This window comes from Trachypithecus francoisi, unplaced genomic scaffold, assembly GCF_009764315.1.
Source record: "Trachypithecus francoisi isolate TF-2019V2 unplaced genomic scaffold, Tfra_2.0 Lachesis_group3, whole genome shotgun sequence".
In the NCBI taxonomy this organism is placed as follows: Eukaryota; Metazoa; Chordata; class Mammalia; order Primates; family Cercopithecidae; genus Trachypithecus; species Trachypithecus francoisi.
In genome coordinates, this window is record NW_022681468.1 from 429,452 (window position 1) to 450,662 (window position 21,211).

The following is a 21,211-nucleotide window of genomic DNA, read 5'->3' on the forward strand; positions in this document are numbered from 1 at the left end:
CCCGTCACCCGGCATGATTTGCAGGATAATTGCTCAGAACTAAAATGTTGATGCAGATGTGTATATTCCCCATCCCTTTGTTTCTTCTGAGCTGCAGCCTAGATCATCAGTTGGTTCACAGGAATAGGCAGAGTTAGTCTAAAACGGAGGCACATACTTAAAGCAATTGAAGAGATTAGAATTTAAAGACAAGTGTATGATGTTTTGAAACATAACTTTTCTCTCTCCAGTTCTGATTTTTGTCAGAATGTAATCATTATAGGTCTGATAAACTTCAGTCTTATGGTTGGCCTGATTATTTGCATAAAGTGCAGAAAGAATAATTAATAACAATTCTGTAGGAAAAGCCCACAAGCACTAGGAGCTTCACAGTCTGACGGCATGAGCACGTGCGTCCTCGAGCAACTCTCTGAATAGTTCCATGTCAGCCTGCTCCTATCTTAAATACCATCCCGTGGTGTCCGCCTCAGCTACACTAATACATGGTTCTCTCTGCAGGCTCCTCTCCTCAGATTTCAGAGTTTTTTTTCCTCTATGGTATCAACTCAGATATGTTGAATGTTTTTTCTTTATTTGTAGTTTTTCATGTTTGTTGTTAATGAGATCAGGATAATATCATAGTTTACCCATTTTTTACATTCCCTTGCTGAGGAGCTGCTTTTCTCTATAAAATCCATTCACTGAGAAAACAAAGCACCTTTTGTTACTGGTGAACAATTATATAGTTTGGCATATATTTATGTACTGGAATCTAATGCAGCTTGAAATCAAGGCATGCCTCAATCATAAAAAAGTGGCTAAATTCTCAAGGAATTGTGCTGAGTGAAAGAAACTAAGGAATTAAGAGTAAATTTTATATGATTCACTTGTAAAAATTTTAGAAGATGCCACTAATAAAAATTAACATGAAGAAGATTTAAATTTTTCTGAGAATATGGTGTTGGGAATAATGGGGATGTGAGTTAAATTTGAGAGAAATAAGAAAAGATTTAGGGATTAATTTAATTATTCAAGACTTGATTGAATTGCTGAGTGAATTGTTGCAAACATAGGTCTACATTTTTCAAATCATTCACTATAAATTTGAATTAATTATTTATTTATTATACTTGAATAAAGCAATAACAAAGAAAGAAATGAATAGTTTTGCTAAAATGAAGCAATGAAAAAACTGATATTGACAGAAGCAACATGACTGACTTCTGAAAATACACACACATGAACCGTGGTTCTCTCTGCATGTTTAGGTAAATTAGAGAAAGTTGTCATAGCAGATGGGGATCCTGCAGCCGTCACCAGGCCTGGTCCACGCTGCTCTGGAGTTGTCTCAGGGGAGCCGCCTCCTCCCGTAGTCAGAGCACAGGCCCAGACAATAGTATTAAATGTTTTTAGATGTGTAATCTTAGACACACTGCACAACTGCTGTGTTCTCTATGTAAATGATCCTCTGTAAAATATAACATTGAAAGCTGCAGTATATATATTATGTAAATATGTAAACATAAAATCGGATTATGAGAGCTAAATGCTCAGGTACAATCACATAATATAAAATTGTATTTTCCTCATTGATGGAATTACTACCAATCTCCGCCAGGACACTTCATCTGCACTGAGCCCGGCCTCTCCTCAGATCCCACCCCAGAGCTTGCTATATAGTGGGGGACATGCAAACAGGGCCCTCCCTCTGCTGATGAAAACCAGCCCAGCCCTGACCCTGCAGCTCTGGGAGAGGAGCCCTAGGCCTGGATTCCAAGACTTTCCATTCGGTGATCAGCGCTGAACAGAGGACTCACCATGGAGTTTGGGCTGAGCTGGGTTTTCCTTGTTGCTATTTTAAGAGGTGATTCATGGAGACATAGAGAGATTGAGTGTGGGTGAACATGAATGAGAGAAACAGTGGATGTGGGTGACAGTTTCTGACCAGTGTCTCTGTGTTCGCAGGTGTCCAGTGTGAGGATCAGCTGGTGGAGTCTGGAGGACGCTTGGTCCAGCCTGGGGGTCTCTGAGACTCTCCTGTGCAGGCTCTGGATTCACCTTCAGTAGCTATGGCATGAGCTGGGTCCGCCAGGCTCCAGGGAAGGGGCTGGAGTGGGTCTCATCCATTACCAGTGGGGGTAGCACATACTACGCAGACTCCGTGAAGGGCCGATTCACCATCTCCAGAGACAACTCAAAGAACACGCTCTCCCTGCAAATGAACAGCCTGAGAGTGGAGGACACGGCCGTGTATTACTGTGCGAAAGACACAGTGAGGGGAAGTCAGTGTGAGCCCAGACACAAACCTCCCTGCAGGGGCGCGGCGGGAAATCATCGGCAGGGGGCGCTCGGGACCCACTGATCAGAGTCAACCCAGCGGCAGGTGCACACGGAGCCTGATTTCCTGTCAGGATGTGGGACGTCATCTACTTCTTACAGTTTCCCCGGGAACCTCTCTAAGTTTAGGATTCTGTGCCTAACAATGTCTTCTCTAAGTATTTGAAAGAGATTATTTTAATATAAGGAGCTATTCTCACCGGCACAAAATGCAGATTGATGCTTACAGGGATGCAAAGTCCTCAAACATAGTCACCACGATCAGAATCCTGAGTAAGCTCAGGGTTTCCTGATGAGTCTTCTCCAGTCAGACCCAGGACAGGGACCTCAATGAGCCTTCATGACTAGAACAGTCTTTACGGATCCTGATCACAGATGGTAGAGGCTGGGCCAGGGCCAGTGTCATTTAGAACCTCAAAGGTTTCACGTCTGACCCTTCTCCTGACACTGAAGTATGCGAATCAGATCAACACTGATCTGGTGCTTCTTTTATTCCTAATTCATTTACTTTCTTTTCTAGTTGTTGTTCTCATTTTTCCATTTGCTTTTCCTGCTTTCTGGAAAAGGAAGATATTTTCCCTGTGGTCACAATTCCAGGCCTCAAGCCCTTTCCTGGAACTCAGGTGGGTCTCAGGCTGTGGCTGCCGCAGTCACGCGGGAGAGGCTGGTGGGACTTTCTTCACTCCTTGTCACTCAGGACCCTCCACTGTGTTGCCTGGAGACTCATCTGGAAATACAAGTTGCCAGTGGGGACTGAAGGGGACAAGCTTGTTTGGTTAACGTGGGATGTGGATGTGTTTCTAATCCTGTTCTGAAAAATCTTCACACAGTAACGTTCTTCACTACTGGTGTGAGGAAGAGGGTGTGAAAGTTGTCAGAATCAAAATAGAACAACTTGAGTTATGATCTTTACAGGTGAAACTGGAGAAGGTCATGAATGGAGGGTTCTCATGAACATATCCCTGATAACAAGAACTACCATAAAAGTACTCTGCACAGCTGGGCACAGTGGCTCATGCCTGTAATCCCAGCACTTTGGAAGGCCGAGGTGGGCAGATCACCTGAGGTCAGAAGTTGGAGACCAGTCTGCCCAAGGTGGTGAAACCCCATCTCTACTAAAAAATACAAAAAAAAAAAAAATTAGCCTGGCGTGGTGGCAAATGCCAGTAGTCCCAGCTACATGGGAGGCTGAGACAGGAGAGTCGCTTGAACCCCGGAGGCGGATGTTGCAGTGAGCTGAGATTGCACCACTGCGCTCCAGCCTGAGTGATAGAGTGAGACTCAATCTCACACACATACACACTCTCACACACACACACAAATTATCTGCACGACTACAACCTTGAACAAAGGCTAAGGCTACCACAACAATAAAAGTATTAATATTGTGGGGATATCTACCCTACCACTCCCTGTCCAACCTTAAACTGATTCCACCCTTGTTATTGATTCTTCTAGCCCAGGATAATTGTCTGAAAACAGCTCCGGTAAGCCCCCTCAGTTATCCTTTAAAACCTGTGTCTTCATTTACCTCCTTAAATGTGCCCACGCATATTCCCCTTGCGAGGCCCATTTTCAAATAAATATTATTTGATTTTGGAGAGTCTTTCTCTGTCTGAAATTTAGGTGTGACAAGCTGCAGAGGGACACGCCACTTTCCTGTGAGATGTAGGGGATGTCAATTTTGGGGGATGACTGGAAACATCCAATATCCTCGGGGCCGGCCAGCAGTAAGTGCAGGCGGGAAGTCTCAGAAACAACTGAAGCTGCTTAATCACCATGGAGTTTGACCTTCTCCAGCTCTGCTCTGATGGAATCAGGGCCAAGCAGGTTAGCAATAATAATCTACCTAACACAGAGTCAACTGATTACGGTTTTAATAACCTTTATTACAAAATTCACAACACCACCTGGATTAGTGTTTTGTCAAATCAATACAAAGCATTGTCCAGCCAAGTACACCATAAGACAGACCGTTGGCCATGGAGAAAAACATTTAACCTGTGTTCTAGGTTCTTATACTGTTAAAGGTGTAAAACTGATTATTTTAAAAACAGGCTATTTTTATTTTTGCTGTTGAGTTATAGAAGTTTTATTTATATATTGGATATTAACACTTTTTCAGATACGTGGTGTACTATCCAATCCCGTAAGTTGGAATTATTTCATTGCTTTGCAGAATCTTTTGTAAAATCTGGTCCCACTTATTCAATTCTGCTTTTTTTATATGTGTTTTGAATGCAAAATCCAGAAAAAGATTGCTATTTTTTTCAGGAGTGGGAGTTTTACAATTAAGCTTATTACATTTAAATATTTAATGAATTTAGAGTTAATTTTTGTTTTATTCTAACTTAAAATTCTTAATCCTTTGCATGTGAAAATCCAGTTTTCATAACATGCTCTTTGGAAGACACTATAATTTAGACATTGTATATCGCTGGTTCTCATGCTGAGAAACAGCTGGCCATCAATATGTGGGTTTATGTCTAAGCTCTCTGCATGCATTTATGCCAATACCATTCTGATTTATTACTCTAAGTGTGCAATAAATTTTGAGGCCTGGAAGTGTAATACCTCAAGCTGTATTCTTGCCTTGTTTCAGATATTAGAACAAAATAGTCTAAACTTTCAGAGTAGCTGTGACTTTTTAAAATGGATTTTATTATGTACAAGTTGTTTTGCTGCCTTCCAACTTTGTTCAGAAGTTTTATAATGTAACCCTGAATTTTTTCAAATGTTTTTTCTATGTCTCTTGAAACGTTACTGAAATACTTTTTCTTTACTTTTTAATGTGGTGTACCAACTTGATTGATGGAGGATGTTGAATCATCTGTGCAACTCAGAATAAATTTGAGTGGGTCATGGTGTATGGTCTTCTGTAAAATCTTTAGGACTTAGTTGACTATTTTTGGAGTGGTTAATTTGTGTCTACCAATGATATTGATCTATAATTTTATTTTATTGTGGTGCCTTTGTCTATTACTGGTAATATTACTGGTAATAGTGTAATGGTAGCCTCAGAAATAGTTTGAAAGGTTGACCCTTCACAAATTTTTGAAAGAGTTAGAGAAGTGTTAGGATTACTTCTTTAAATGTTAATGCTCATCTTATGATGTGACATATAACCTATCGTGGACAATGCTCAATGTGTGCTTGAGAAGAGTGTGTTACATGGCTCTTGGTTCGAAGGTTCCATAACTGTCTTTTAGGTAAATTTGTTGAATAGTGTTGTTCAAGTTTGGAGGCTTAAGAATTTTCTTTCTGGATTTGCTACACATTGTTGTAAGTGAGGTATTAAGGTCTTCTCTTATTTTTATATTGTGTGCTATTTCTCTGTTTATATCCCTTAAAGTTTGCTTAAAGCAGTGTATTTGAATTTGTCCACATGTGTGAATAATAATAATTGCTAAGTGAGTTTCATGGCACAGTCATATTATAAGTCATCATATTTTCCCAAATGCTGCCATTGCCACTCAACTCCTCCAGGAGTCTCACATCTGCTCTGGGCTATGCCCTCTCCTCAGGCATCCCACATCGCAGCTTGCTATGGAGGAGAAGGCAGGAAAACAGGGCCCTCTCTCTCCTGGTGAAAACAAGCCTAGACTTGATCCTGCAGCTCTGAGAGAAGACCCACAGTCCTGGGATGCCCAGAGGTTTCCATTTGGTAATCAGGACTGAACACAGAAGACTCAGTATGGGAGAAATATGTGAAATGTTTGTTCTCAGACATGAGACACCCACAGAGGGCCCCCTGTGTCCTTCCCTGAGAACTGATCGGCTCGTGCATCTGAAGAAATGACCAAAGACCAGGAGAGAACCACACAGAAGCATCGGAAGGACAGCACCTGGGGCTCTCATGGGGTCAGGAATAGCGTCTGCCCCCCATAGATGGACTAAGTAAAAAGTATCATAATTCACAAGGGTTTTACACAGCACGGAAGAAAGAGTTACCCTATTTGAATTGTTGATCTTGTGAACCCAGGAACTCTGAGACAGATCTCAGTGAATTTAGCAAGTTTCCTTTGCCAGGGTTGAGGACACGCCTGTGACACGGCCTCGGGAAGTCCTGATGACATGTGCGCAGGGTGGTCGGGCACAGCTTGATTTACGAACTTCAGGGAGACATGAGACATCAGTGAATATAAGAAGGACATTAGTTCCACCCAGAAAGGCTCAGACAACTCAAAGCAAGTCCTCCCCACTTAGGGCTTCCAGGTAGGTGAGAGACAGATGGTTGCATTCTTTTGAGTTTCTGATCTATCTCTGTGACCACAGGGACAGCTTTAAATAGACGGGGAGGCAGACTTGCCCTGAGTGGTTCCCAGCTCAGCGGGGCCCAAGATATTTTCCTTTCACAATCTGGTAACTTCAAACCAAACTTCAAAACCAAAACAAAACGAAACAACAACAAAAAGAATAAGACATGGTACTTACGAAGACGAGAAAAACATTCAGTCCACAAGGAAAGTATTGGCAGTGTCCACCTCCACATGGCAACGGAGTAAGCAATGTGACCCACAGAAAGGAGCAGTATTAACCCACAGAGCGACCGAGAATAACACACCTGATGCGAGGGCATTGAACACACCATTGTATTTTGCAGATTCAGAAAGCAACAGAAAAGATTGACGGTGGTAAAAGAGACAGAGTCCTGCTTCCCTCTCCCTTTTCCCTTCCTGATGAATCCTCACAGCCAGGACCCTCAGCCTCATCCCGTGTGCAGCAGCTGCCATCCTCTCTGGGTCCACCCCTGCCCCGCCCTGGGACTGTTACTTCATTCCCTCCAGGAGTCCAGGTGCCCCCAGGGTGTGGTGCAGGAGCCTGGGGAGGTCCTTTGTTCTCCATCAGGGTCTCCCTGGGAGGGACGCAGCCACCGCAGCTGGTTGGGGCCTGGCTTCCCCGAGGACAGGCCTTTCCTTTCCCATTCTCTTTGGATGACTATCCCTGGGCTGGGACATGAGGCCGGCAGAGGTGCGGGTCACCCTTAGGGCCCCCCACTTGCTGCTGGGGCTCTGGGCACTCCTGGCTCCAGTCTGGTGTTCTCAAGGCCGTCCCTTGTGGCATTACGCATCCTCCGAAGTGGTGATTCCCAGGAAGGAGACGCACCGTGGCAAAGGCCTTCAGTTTCCCGGCTGGCTGTCCTACAGCCTGCGTTTTGGGGGTCAAAGACATGTCGTTCACATGCGGAGAAAACACCTTCTTTGGCCCAGACATGTGCTGGTGACAACTCAGGATGACCAAGGAGCCTTGCAGGTGGATGACCCCTACATCCCTCCAGACTGCTACTACCTCGGCTACCTGGAGGAGGTGCCTCTGTCCATGGTCACCGTCGACACGTGCTATGGGGGCCTCAGAGGCATCATGAAGCTGGACGACCTGGCCTACGAAATCAAACCCCTCCAGGATTCCCGCAGGTTTGAACATGTTGTTTCTCAGATAGTGGCTGAGCCCAATGCAACGGGGCCCACATTTAGGGATGGTGACAATGAGGAGACAGACCCCCTGTTCTCTGAAGCAAATGACAGCATGAATCCCAGGTTATCTCCATCGCTGTATAGTTCTCATAGAGGTAATATAAAAGGCCACGTTCAATGTTCCAACTCATACTATCGTATATATGGCAATATTACAACGTGTTCCAAAGAGGTGGTCCAGATGTTCAGTGTCGTTGACAGCATTGTTCAAAATACTGATCTGCGGTACTATATTTATCTTTTGACCATATATAATGTTCGTGACCCAGCTCCTGTGAATCAATATCAAGCTCGTAGTGTGATGTTTACCTATTTCAGAACAACCTTTTTTGATACTTTTCGTGTTCATTCATCCACACTACTTATTAAAGACGCACCACATGAATCTAACTATGAACCACAAAGGTATGGCTTCTGTACACATTTAGGCCTATTACACATTGGTACTCTAGGCAGACATTATTTATTGGTAGCCGTCATAACAACCCAGACACTGATGAGAAGTATGGGTGTGGAGTATGATGACAACTACTGCACATGTCAGAGAAGGGCCTTCTGCATTATGCAGCGATATCCTGGGATGACAGATGCATTCAGTAACTGTTCTTATGGACATTTACAAAATTGTTTTGTAAATTCAGCGCGGTGCGTTTTCGAAGCACTCGCTCCAGTGTATAACGAAACCGTGACAACGGTTCTCTGTGGAAACCTCATCGTGGAAGGGAGGGAGGAATGTGACTGTGGCTCCTTCAAGCAGTGTTATGCCAGTCGTTGCTGCCAAAGTGACTGTCGTTTCACACCGGGGAGCATCTGCCATCTAGGAGACTGCTGTACAAACTGCAGCTTCTCCCCACCAGGGACTCTCTGCAGACCTATCCAGAATATATGTGACCTTCCAGAGTACTGTCACGGGACCACCTTGACATGCCCCCCAGACTTTTATTTGCAAGATGGAAGCCCGTGCACTGAAGAAGGCTACTGCTATCATGGGAACTGCACTGACCGCAATGTGCTCTGCAAGGCGATCTTTGGTGTCGGTGCTAAGGATGCTCCTGAGGACTGCTATGACATCAATCTTGAAAGTCACCGATTTGGACATTGTACTCGAGAACGAACAGCTCTCAGCTACGAGGCTTGTGTAGGAAAAGATAAGTTTTGTGGAAGACTGCAGTTTCATTCCATCACTCAGTGAGAGGAAGGTTTCAGTGTTTTGGATTGGATGAACACCGTGCAACAGGCACAACTGATGTTGGGCGTGTGATAGATGGCACTCCTTGTTTTCGTGGAATGCTCTGTAATAACACCCAGTGCAATGTGACTATCACTTCACTGAGCTATGACTGTTACCCTCAGAAGTGCAGTCACAGAGGGGTCTGCAACAACAGAAGGAACTGCCATTGCCATATAGGCTGGGATCCTCCACGGTGCCTGAGAAGAGGTATTGGTGGGAGTGTTGACAGTGGGCCACCTCCAAGAAGAACACTTTCGGTCAAGCAAAGCCAGCAGTCAGTGCTGTATCTGAGAGTGGTCTTTGGTCGTATTTACACCTTCATAATTGCACTGCTCTTTGGGACGGCCACAAATGTACGAACTATCAGGACCACCGCCGTTAAGGAAGTAACAGCTACTGACCCAGAATAAGACTAATTCAGACTCCCTACCCCGGTAAAGATACAGAGAATATAACAGCAAAATCTATGGAACAGGATCAGGGGAAGGGATGGCAAAGTTCAAGTCCACATTTCGCGAAATGATGCTCACTCTGAAATAAATCTTTAAGAACACACATTGGCGCCTCCACATTTTCTTAGACTCCGCTGGGAGCCCAAACATGGCCAGAGCCTCTGGCCTGGAGAGACCTGAGTGAGCATCTGGCTCTTGACCTGAGGTCGCTGGTCCCAGAAGTAACAGAAGTTGTCACCAGCTCCTTACAGGGCCCATTCATGACATTTCTCCAGAAGTGAGCTCCAGAGCAATGCACTTCCTCATTCCCCAGGTAATCTGTCCTTCTCTGAGCCTGAAGTCAGTTTAGGATGACCCAGGGCTACTCCCTGTTCCCTGTCTCTTCCTCACGGGGATGCTGTGGGATTTGCAGTGAGAGGGTCCTGGGTTTAAATTCCCCACCAAGCAAATCCCCCTACCTGGGTCCCAGCTTCCCGTATGTGGGAAAATGAATTCCTGAGGTTGATTGCTGCATGCAATGAAATTCAGCTAGAAAAATAGGTGGACGTGCGGGGCAAGCTCTCTGGCAGTCAGTGTGAGCTGTGTGAGTGGCAGCTGCCCCTCCCTTCCCACCCCACATTTCCTTGAACTGAAACGGGAAGGGAAGCTGAGTTAGTCATGATGAGGAAGGGAAACCAGGCTTGTAGCAGCACAGGCTGGTCCGGGTGAAAACAGGGCTAGGTGTGTTGCTAAGTTATTGTGAAGGAACATGAAAGTTAAATGTACAAAGAACTGAATGAAATAACATTTTATTTTAAATTAAAATTCACAATAATATTGACTTTTAAAATGCAGTGTAGATATGTCACAGAGAATGTCAAACGCAAAGCCCACAAACGGAAGAAATCACACTTCCCATACCGTCCACAGAAAACCGCTGATGCTCTAGAGTAGTACTGAGATCTAGCATTCTTCTGAATACACCTGTGGTTCTAGCTGCCCTGCTTCCATAACGTTGTTTAGAATTCCCACCCCTTTCTCCAAACACAGCTTGATATCCTTTCTCTCAACCTGCTTAGAAATTTCCTCCATTCAGCCGACATAAAGATGCGAGCAATCCATTCCTGTTCCCCTCTCAGTGTATTTTATTATTTTGTGGGTGAACGCTAATGGACAGTTACCTGTGAGGTCAGTGAATACGATGCCCTCTCCCTGTGTGCCCTTCGCGTGTGAGGGGTTTTGTTGATGGAGCAGCAGGCCCGGTCCCACTCATTATGCATCTCCGCCCCCACCTCACACATCAGCTGACCTCTCCCCTGTGGCCTGGGGGGTTCCCGGGGGGAATGACCTCCCCTCTCTCCAGGGCCCACCCACTCGGTGCCCTTGCAAGACCACAAAGCTTGGCGTGGCCCCACCTCGTGTCAGGGCCTGTGTCCTCTGCCCCACCCCCTAAGCAGATGGGACCAGCAGGGACACTGCTCAGGGCAGGGGGCGGAGGTATGCGGGGAAGGAAGGCAAATGTGCATTCTGTTGGAGAAATGTTATAGGTAGTTTGAGTAAAAAATCTAATGCCGTGTGAACTTTTAGAATGATACATATTTTAACAAAGAACGTGACCAATCGAGCTCATGTTGAAGTCAGGTAAACACTATTTAGAGCAACAACAATATCAAAAACACAAGCCAACAGTTCACCAAGAGAAACCACGATTAACCCCATGGAAATGGTCTTCCAAGAGCATCGGCACTTAAATCCTCGAAATCTGCACGTCTCAGCACCTGTTGTCTTGAGCTGCCCTCCTGTGTGTTCTAATCACTCCTAACCACGGGGCCTGCGCTGTGGGAGATCCGAGCTGTGCCAGGTGGAGGGAGCAGGACAACTGCTACCAGGTTGCTGGTGTGGATGCTGAGGCCGCCCGAGCAGGTATAAACTCCCACCTGTGGGCCAGGGAAGAGTGCACAGGAGACATGTCCTGGGCATAGGGTGAGAGAGAGCCGTGGGGGCTCTGGGTTCTGAGGAGGGTTCTGGCCTGGCAGGGACAAGACCAACAATCATGTGAGGCCAGGCTGGAGTCTGAACCTCCGAGGCTGTAAGGGTCATGGGCAGCTTGGCCCAAGGGGCTACCCTGGTTCTCTATGGAGTACTTTCAAACGTTCCTTCTTCCTCCCATCCCCCTCCTCCTCTCTTTCTGGTGTGGGGTCACTCCCAGAGTCTGCAACTCCCAAATCCTCTTTCCCGGGTCCTCGGCTTCACTCTGCATCTGTCCTGAGCATCAATCTTCCAATTCCATCCTCTTCTCTTCTGCTGTGTCTAAGCTGCTGTGCAGCCACCTGCTGTAATTTACTGTTGTATATTTAATATTGTACCATACATCTGTTCTGTTTCCTTCATCATAAATGCTTCATTTCATGCTCAGCATCTGAGAACACAAGGCCTTGTCAGTTGTCACCTCCTTCCATTCTCTGTTTCCTTCCTCCTATCCCCATGTTTGCACATCACATTCAGTCTCCTGCCATCCTGAATGCTTCTGATGGAAGGTCCAAGATGTCTCATGAGCATCGTGAAGATTCTTTGTAATGTGACTTTGTTCCAGGCAGGAATTCTCCCTCACCCACCCCTGGAAACCAAGTATAGGCAGATTGCATGCTCAATCAAAGACTGAGCTAACTTAACACTGGCTTTGGTTTGAAGGTTTCTCCAATCCCCAGGGCACAGGATTTCAGGGAATTCAGGTGAGAGTCTGGGTGTTACCCTTCGGGAGGTTGTAAAGTTCATTTTACCTAGTCTACACCACAGAATATGGAACCTATATATAGCTCCAATCCTTTAGAGAACTCTAATATGTATATATATAATATATGTTATGTTATATATATAATATATTATATGTTATATATAATATATATTATATGTTATATATTATTATATACATAACATATAATATATAATATATATGTTATAATATATAATATATAATATATGTTATATTATATATTATATGTTTTATATATATTTTATATATATATATGAGTTTACTAAGGAATATTAAACTCACACAATTACAAGGTCCCCCAGTAGGCCGCCTGCAAGCTGAGGAGCAAGGAAGCCAGTCCAATTCCCAAAGCTGAAGAACTTGAAGTCTGACGATCAAGGGCAGGAAGCATCCAGCACAGGAGACAGATGTAGGCTGGGAGGCTAAGCCAGTCTAGTCTTTTCACGTTTTCTGCCTGCTTTATATCCTGGCCACACGGGCAGCTGATTAGATGGTGCCCACCTCGATTAAGGGTGGGTCTGCCTTTCCCAGCCCACTGGCTCAAATGTTAATCTCCTTTGGCAACAGCCTCACAGACACACCCAGGATCAATCCTTTGCATGCTTCAGTCCAATCAAGTTGACAGTACTAACCATCACAAGTCCACCCCTTGTCAACTTGAGCCCACACGAATCTCCTGAGATCATACATAATCTTCAAATAAAGACAATAATAAGGTCATAATTACACCTAATATAATACAACTATCTTCTGTACAACTGGAAACGCACCAGTCCCCAACCCAAATGCTATTGCATGAAGTTAAGAACACTTAAATGCTGATATGAAGTCAATAAATCTTATGTCACATGATAAAGGAAAAAAGAAATAAAATGAAGGAATTTTCTTAGTCCAAGTGTATATACATGCACAAACATGCTTTTAACAAAAGAAGGAAATACTGATGACAATTACAGTCCTCATTTCTGCAACTGATCACCCACCTCAGATTTTGGCCGACCTCATTTCTGGCTGACGGGCTCCAGATGACTCCCTAAGGGAGCAGTTACTCTGGGATGACAGACAGAAGCTCCACAAGCTCTCTCCACCCAGAAGGTGGTTCAGGTGGTGACGTGGGGAGAGTAACCCTAAAACAACAGAAATGAGGGAGGATAGTGAGAAACGGTCTCTGTGAGCTTTATCTTTAGTTTATTAATAATTTTTGTTAATCTGGACTTGGACAATGACTAATGTAGAAGTGGACTCTGTTTTGAGTCCCTTAGAATGGAGGAGAATGCAGGGGTCAATGTTGCGCCCAGAGATTACTATAGAATAATAGTAGATGGTTGAACGTGCCCTAAACACAGAGCCTCTTGTTGCTGATGGGACAGCTGCCCTTGTCTACCGGACAACAGCGTCTCCAAAGTGTGTTTGCCCTGAGAATGGAGATTGCCTTTCTCTTTTTAGTAAAACAATAGAACACTCCAAATAAAGAAGTGGTAACACTGTATGTATAAGACATTCTAATTTGGATTCCTGATGATTGTGATACATAGACACTTATCTTTTAAATTGTATAAATTCATGGGTGAAAGTGCAGTTTTGTTATGTGGATATATTGTTTAGTGATGAAGTCGGGGCTTTGAGGGGAGTCATCATTTGGATAGTGTATATTGTACCCATTAAGTAATTTCTCATCCCACACACCACTGCCACCCTTCCAACCTAATAAATCTCCAATATTTATTATTCCACAGTCTATATTCATGTGTATATATTGTTTAGCTCTCATTTATATATGTGAGAACATGTGGTATTCAACTTGATTCTTCTGAGTTATTTAACTCAAGATAGTTTCATCCATGCTACTGCAACATACATAATTTTGTTGAGTAGTAATTAAATGTATATACATATTCACACACATATATATAGTGTATTTGTGAGGATGTTTGTATATGTACATACGCATATACAACACAAGTTTTGTTTTTCTAATCGTTCATTAATAGAAAACTTAACTTGGTACCATACATGTGCTACTGTGAATAAGGCAGCAATAAACATAAGTGCAGGCATCTATCTAATATAATAATTTATTTTCCTTTGACTCAGTACCCAGTGGTGGGATTGCCAAATCAAATATTAGTTCTATTATCAGTTCTTTGAGAAATGTCCATACTGTTTTCCACATAGCTTTTACTAATTTACATTTTCTTCAACAGTGTATAAGCTTGAGAGTCTTTTGAAAAATTAATATCTGTTATTAGCTCACTTTTTAAGGTGGTTGTGGGTTTTTTGTTGTTTTTGTTTCTCGTAGATTCTAAATATTAGCTTTTTGTAAGATGCAGAGTTTAAAAATATTTTCCTTCATTCTGTAGGTCTTCTCTTAACTTTGTTGATTATTTATTTTGCTATTCAGATGCTTTGCTTCTTATTTGTATTAAGTCAAAATTGTCTATTTTGGTTTAGTTCTGTTTACTTTTGAGGTCTTAGTCATGAATTCTCTGCCTAGGACAATCTCCAGAAAAGCATTTCTTAGAATTTCATCTATGGCTTTCAGACTCTCAGGTCTCCCAGTTAAGTCTTTTATCCATATTGGGCTTATTTTTTGTATACAGTGAGAGAGATGGGTCCAGTTGAATTCTTCTGCAATTAGTTGTTCAGTTTTTCCTGCACAATTTATTGAACAAAGTGACTTTTCTTCCCAGTGCATGCTTTTAATCCAGTTTGCCAGAGTCAGTTGGTTGCGAGCATGTGGCTTTATTTCTGGAATGTCTATTCTGTTCCACTCATCTATATGTCTATTTTAACAACAGCACCATGTTGCATTTGTTACAGGACTGTAGTACAATTAGAAGTCAGGCAATGCATTTGTACCACCTTTGTTCTTTTTGATTTGGATTTTTATGACTATCGAGGCTCTTTTAAGTTTTCATATGAATTTTACGTTTTTCTAATTCTATTGAAAATGATGTTAGTATTTTGATACGAATTACTTGGATGCTGTAACTTGCTCTGGGCAATATGATCATTTTAACCTTTCAATCTATGGCCATTAATTATTTCCATTTATGATAATGGGATGTTTTTCAATATTTTGTGTCATCAAAAATTCCCATTATAAGTGTTTTGTAGTTTTTCTTGTGGAGACGTCTTTCACCACCTTGGTTAAATTAATGCCCAAATATTTTCTTTTTTATGGCCATAGTAAATAGTAGTGTTTTTAATATGGTTCTTTGCTTGATTGCTACTTGTGTATAAAAATACTACTAGCATTTTTATGTTTTTTTTCCTTCATTCTAAAATTTTACTGAATGATCTTATCAATTCTAGGAGAATTTTGAAAGGATATTAGTTTTCTAAGTACAAAATCGTATTATCAGCAAACACAGAAAATTTTACTTCCTCTTTTCCAATTTGGGTGCCTTTATTTCTTTCTCTTGCCTAATTTCTCTCGCTAGGATTTCAAGTTCTATATTGATTAAGAGTGATGAAAGTGGGCATCCTTGACATGTTCTGAGTCTTAGGAGGAATACTTTCAACATATTCCTATTCAGTATAATGCTATGTGTGAGTTTGTCATATATGATTTTTATTAATTTGAGGTATGTTTTCCTTCTACTCTAATTTTTGGAGGGTTTTTATCACAAAGAAATGTTAAATGTTATCAAACTTTTTTCCTGCACCCATTGACATGATTATATGGTTTTTTTGTCTTGAATTCTATTTATGTGATGAATCACAGTTATTGCTTTGTGCATGTCAAATAATCATTGCATCCCTGAAATAAAACTTAGTAGATTGTGGCATATTATCTTTTTGATATGTGGTTACAATCAATTTTCTTGTGCCTTTGTGAGGATTTTTCCATCCACAGTCAGCAGTGATATTGATCTGTAGTATTCCTGTTTGGGTCCTGGCATGGAGGTGGTGTCAGGCTGTTGGTGGCTTTGTGGAATGAGTTAGGGAGAAACACCCTCTCCTCAGTGTTTTGAAACAGGTTTAATAGAGTTGCTATAGCTGTTCTTTTTATATACTGGGCAGAATTCAGCTTTTAAATCCATCCATTTTAGGGCATTTTTGTTGAGATTTTCTTTTTAATTACTGCTTCAATATCACTATTTTTTGACCATCTCCTTAGGATTTTTATTTCTTCCTGTTTCAATCTTGGGTGATTTCATGTTTCCAGACATTTATCTGTTTACTCTAAATTGTCTAGTTTGTGAGCCTGGAGATGTTCACAGTAGTCTATGTTGATCGTTTATATTTCTGTGGCATCAGTTGTCATGTTTTAGTTTCATTTCTCATTCTGCTTACTTAGATTGCCACTCTACTTTACTTGCCTGATCTAGCTAGTGGTCTGTAAGTTTTATTTGTCATCTCAAAAACCCAATCATTTATTTTGTTGGTTCTTTGTATTTCCTGGTTCTTCACTTTATTTCGTTCTGTTCTGGTCTTTGTTATTTGTTTTCTTCTGCTGTGTGTTTGGTTTGTTGTTGTTTTTCCAGTTCTTTGATATGTAATGTTAGGTTTTTAATTTGTGATCTTTCTGTCTTTTTGATGTAGGCATTTAACACTATAATCTTCCCCCTTAGCACAGCTTTTGCTGTAAACTGGAGGTTTTGGTATGCTGTTTCTCTCTTTTTAATCATTTCAAACATGTTACAATATCCTTCTTAATTTTGTCGTTGACCCAAAGTTTACTCAGTAGCAAGTTGTGGAATTTTCATGTGTGTGTAGTTTTGAATATTCTTCTAGGGTTTAATTTCTAGCTTTACATTACTGTGGTCTGAGAATATATTTCATTTTCAAGAAGTTATTGAGACTCTTATTTCTGTCATAGTATATAATTTATCTTAGAAAATATTCTGTGCTAATGGGAGTAATGTATATTCTGCAGTTCTTAGGTAGAATGTTCTGTTAATATCTGCTAGGTTCATTTGGTCTAAAGTCCAATTTAAGTCTTATGCTTCTTTGTTGATTTTCTATCTCAGTGATTTGCCTAATATTGTCAGGTGGGCATTGAAGTCAATCACAATTGTACTGCCATCCACGTTTTTCCTGAGGTCTAATACCATTTGTTTTATGAACATGGGTTTTCTGGTGTAGAGTGCATATAGATTTAGAATTGCTATTTTTACTCAATCATTTTATCATTACATAATGAGTTTCTTTGTCTTTACTTACTGGTGTTTATTTAAAGTTTGTTTTATATGACATAAGCATAGATACTCTTGCTTGCTTTTGGTGTCCATTTGCATGAAATATCTTTTTCCACCCCTTGAACTTGAATCTATATGTTTTTACCAATTAAGTGAGTTTCCTGTCAGTGGCATAAATTAGGAACCTCTTTTTAATTCATTCCACCAATCTATATTTTTTAAAATGAAGAATTGAACTCATTTATATTCAAACAATACTGATATGTGAGGTTTTGCCACCAATCTATATTTTTTAAGTGAAGAAGTTAACTCATTTATATTCAAACAATACTGATATGTGAGGTTTTGCTGCTGTTGTCATGTTAATTATTAACTAGCGGCTTTGTGGTCATTATTGTGCAGTAGTGTTCACAGTGAGTTTTATAATTTCGTGTGTTTTATGGCGGTATTGTCCTATTGCTTCTATGTTTATGTCTCTGCCTCGGGTATTTCTTGTAGGTCCAGTCTAGTGTACAGAAATGTCCTTAGCATTTGCTTGCCTTAGAAATACTTTATTTATCCTTCATTTATGAAACAGTTTAGCAGGATACAAAATTAATTATTGACATATACTTTTTTCTTTTTTCTTTAAGAAGTCTAAAATTGGGAGTCCAATCACTTCTATCTTATAAGTTTATGCTGAGAAGTACACTGTTGGTACAATAGAATTTCCTATAGATTGTTAAACACTTTTCTATTGTGAATTTTAGAATTTTTTTCTTCCTATTTACTTTAGATAGTCTGAGGACTGTAGATCTTGGTAATGTCTGTCTTCCAGTGTCTTGTCATGGAGTTTTCTGTGCCTCTTTTATCTGCATGTACAAATCTGTAGCAAGACTAGAGATATTTTCTAACAATTATTTCATTAAATTGTTCTTCTAAGCCTTTTTACTAGTTTTCTCCCCCAGGAATATCCATGGTTCATTGGTTCAGTTGTTTTACATAATCCTATACTTCCCAATGAGTTCGTTTGTTTTTTTTTCTTATTTTTATTGTACTGGGTTAATTTGAAATATCTGTCTCTTAGGTTTGATGTTCTTTCTTCTTTTTAGTGTATTTTATTGTTAAATTTTAAACTGTATTTCGTAATTAATTCAATCAAGTTTTTATTCCCTGAAGATTATTTTTTAAAAATAAATCTCTTAGGTCAATCTTGAGTAGTTCTGATCTATTCGTGTTGGTTCTCAATTTTCTTTTGGATTTAATTGAGTTTCTTTAAAATCAACATTTTGAATTATTTATTTGACATTATAAACATATCATGTTGTTTAGATTCTATTGCTGGAGAGCTAAGGTGATATTTGAGGTGTTGTAACTGTATTTTTTCATACTTCTAGAATTGCTTATCTGTTTGTTTTTCATTGGCTAAACTATCTCTTCTTATTATTTCTGAATTTGTTTTGATTTTGATGAAAATTCCATTCTGCTGAGTATGTGAATATAATGCATATTGTGTGGGTCTTTTGATTTGGTTCTTGGTTTACTTGGTGACAAAGACTCTGTAAGAGTTCCTTGTCTACAGATGACCATTATTTAATGGCTTTCAGAAATGATGGCTGTAGTAACAATGTTCTGGGCCCAGAAGCAGGCTCATTGGCTCCTGCAGGTCCTAGATAGTGGAGGCCTCAGGAACTATTTCTCATTTGGAATGCATTTGTTTCAGCAGATATTGTACTGGCTTGTTAAGTTCACCCTTTATATTAGTAGATGGCCTTACAGGTTTGAGCCGACTGTGGCGGAAGCAGCTGAGTGCATGCTTGATATCTGTGCACAGGGAGAAGCTCTCCGTTGCCTTAGGCAATGGACTGGTCTATGAAATGCACAGTGACCTGAGTTCTCTGTTCAGCCCTTGAGAGGGGGACAAAGCTGGGCAGAGATGAACCTCTGAGCCTGACAAGCAAAAGCACCAGCCTTGATGGGAATAACCAGGTGAGGAGCATATACCCTGTATGATTTCTTCTGTTATTAATAGCTTTGGCATGGTGGTTTTTTCAAATTCTAGTTGTAGTAGTAGCATAGTGGGTGTGTTAGTTGCCCTATGGTCTTTTCCGGAGCTGGAATTACAGAAATATTGATAATCTAATCTCATTTTCAAGTGCTGTACACCTGTCTTAGTGACTTTGTATTAGGTCATGCAGTTCAAACACGAGGCCAGGAGGTGGTGCTTGCAGATAAAAGCCGACTAAGGTGGCAGCAGCACGGTTTATGCTTTAATCATGGTTAAAGTGGGAATATTTGTCATGTTCCAGATATTAGAGAACATACTTTTAGTTTTTTTCTTATTCAATATGATATCAGAGGAAAGTCTCTGGAATACAACTTTTTTTTTTTTGGAATCTCGCTCTGTTGGCAGGCTGGAGTAAAGTGGCACCATCTCGACTCACTGCAAGCTCCACCTCCCGGGTTCAACTGATTCTCCTGCCTCAGCCTCCCGAGTAGCTGGGATTATAGGCACGCGCCACCACGCCCGGCTAATTTTTGTAGTCTTAACAGAGACGGGTTTCACTATGTTGGCCAGGCTGGTCTTGAACTCCTGATCTCGTGATCCACCCATCTCGGCCTCCCAAAGTGCTGGGATTACAGGCGTGAGCCACGGCGCCCAGCCAAATATAAGTTTTCTTATGTCGAAATGTGTTCCTTTTATGCCCAGTTTGTAAAGATTTCTTTCTTTTTTCATGAAAGAATGTTGAGTTTCATCAAATGCTTTTTCAGTATCAATTGAAAAAATATATATTTGGATTAAAGATCTAAATGTAAAACCTAAGACTATAAAATCTCTGGATAATAACCTAGGAAATACAATTCAGGACATTAGAACAGGTAAAGACTTTATGATGAAAATGCTAGAAGCAGTTGCAACAAAATCAAAAAGTGACAAATGGGACCTAAGTAAACTAAAGAGCTTCTGCATAGCAAGATATACTGTCAACAGAGTAAACAAGCAGGCAACCTACAGATTGGGAAAAAATATTTGCAACCTCTACATCTGACAGAAGTCTAACATTTAGAATCTAGATGGAACTTAAACAAACATACAAGAAAAAAATGACAAAGGACGTGAAAAGACACTTAAGAAAAAAAGACCTTCATGTGGCCAACAAGCAGAGAAAAACGTGCTGAATATCACTATCATTAGAGAAATACATATCAAAACCACAATGAGGTACCATCTCACACCAGTCAGAATGGCTAATCTTAAAAAAAAAATAACAGATGCTGCTAAAGTTGCAGGAAAAAAGGGAACACATACACTTCTGGTGGAAATATTAATTAGTTCAACCATTGTAGAAAGCATTGTGGTGATCCCTTAAATAACCTAAAACAGAACTTTCATTTGACCCAACAATCTCCCAACTGGACATATACCAAAAGGAATATAAACATGAAGGTTCATTGCAGCACTATTCCCAATAGCATAGACATGAATTTACCTAAATTCCACTGGCAGAATGGGTAGAGACAAATGTGGTACATATAACCATGGAACACTATGCAGCTAAGAAAAGAATGAAATTATGTCCTTTGTAGGAACATGATAGAACTGGAGCTCATTACTCTCAGCAAACTAAATCAGGAACAGAAAACTATATAATCTCACTTATTTGTGGGAGATAAATAATGAGAATTATTCTCTCAGGGTCTGAGGCTTCCTTATTCAAAAAATCATTCTAAAATAAGTGTTCAACAAGTTGCTGATATGCCTTTAAATAGCCTATTTCATCTGGACCACTTATGTCACTCAATAAAGCAATGAGAACTATATTTAAAAGTGGAATTCTAGGATAATAAATATCTTAACAGTG

The 21,211-nt window shown here is 40.9% G+C and overlaps 2 pseudogenes and 1 gene segment (V, D, J or C); all 3 read left to right on the forward strand.

The window, feature by feature from the left end:
- The window catches only part of LOC117069611, a 314,331-nt gene that overhangs the window by 42,049 nt on the left and 251,071 nt on the right, over window positions 1-21,211 (forward strand).
- Window positions 1,724-2,356, forward strand: LOC117069750 (annotated as a pseudogene). The gene is made up of 2 exons (XR_004431645.1): window positions 1,724-1,843; window positions 1,945-2,356. The product of XR_004431645.1 is annotated as an immunoglobulin heavy variable 3-23-like (transcript).
- On the forward strand, window positions 7,137-9,773 carry LOC117069722 (annotated as a pseudogene). Its single transcript, XR_004431639.1, has one exon. The product of XR_004431639.1 is annotated as a disintegrin and metalloproteinase domain-containing protein 20-like (transcript).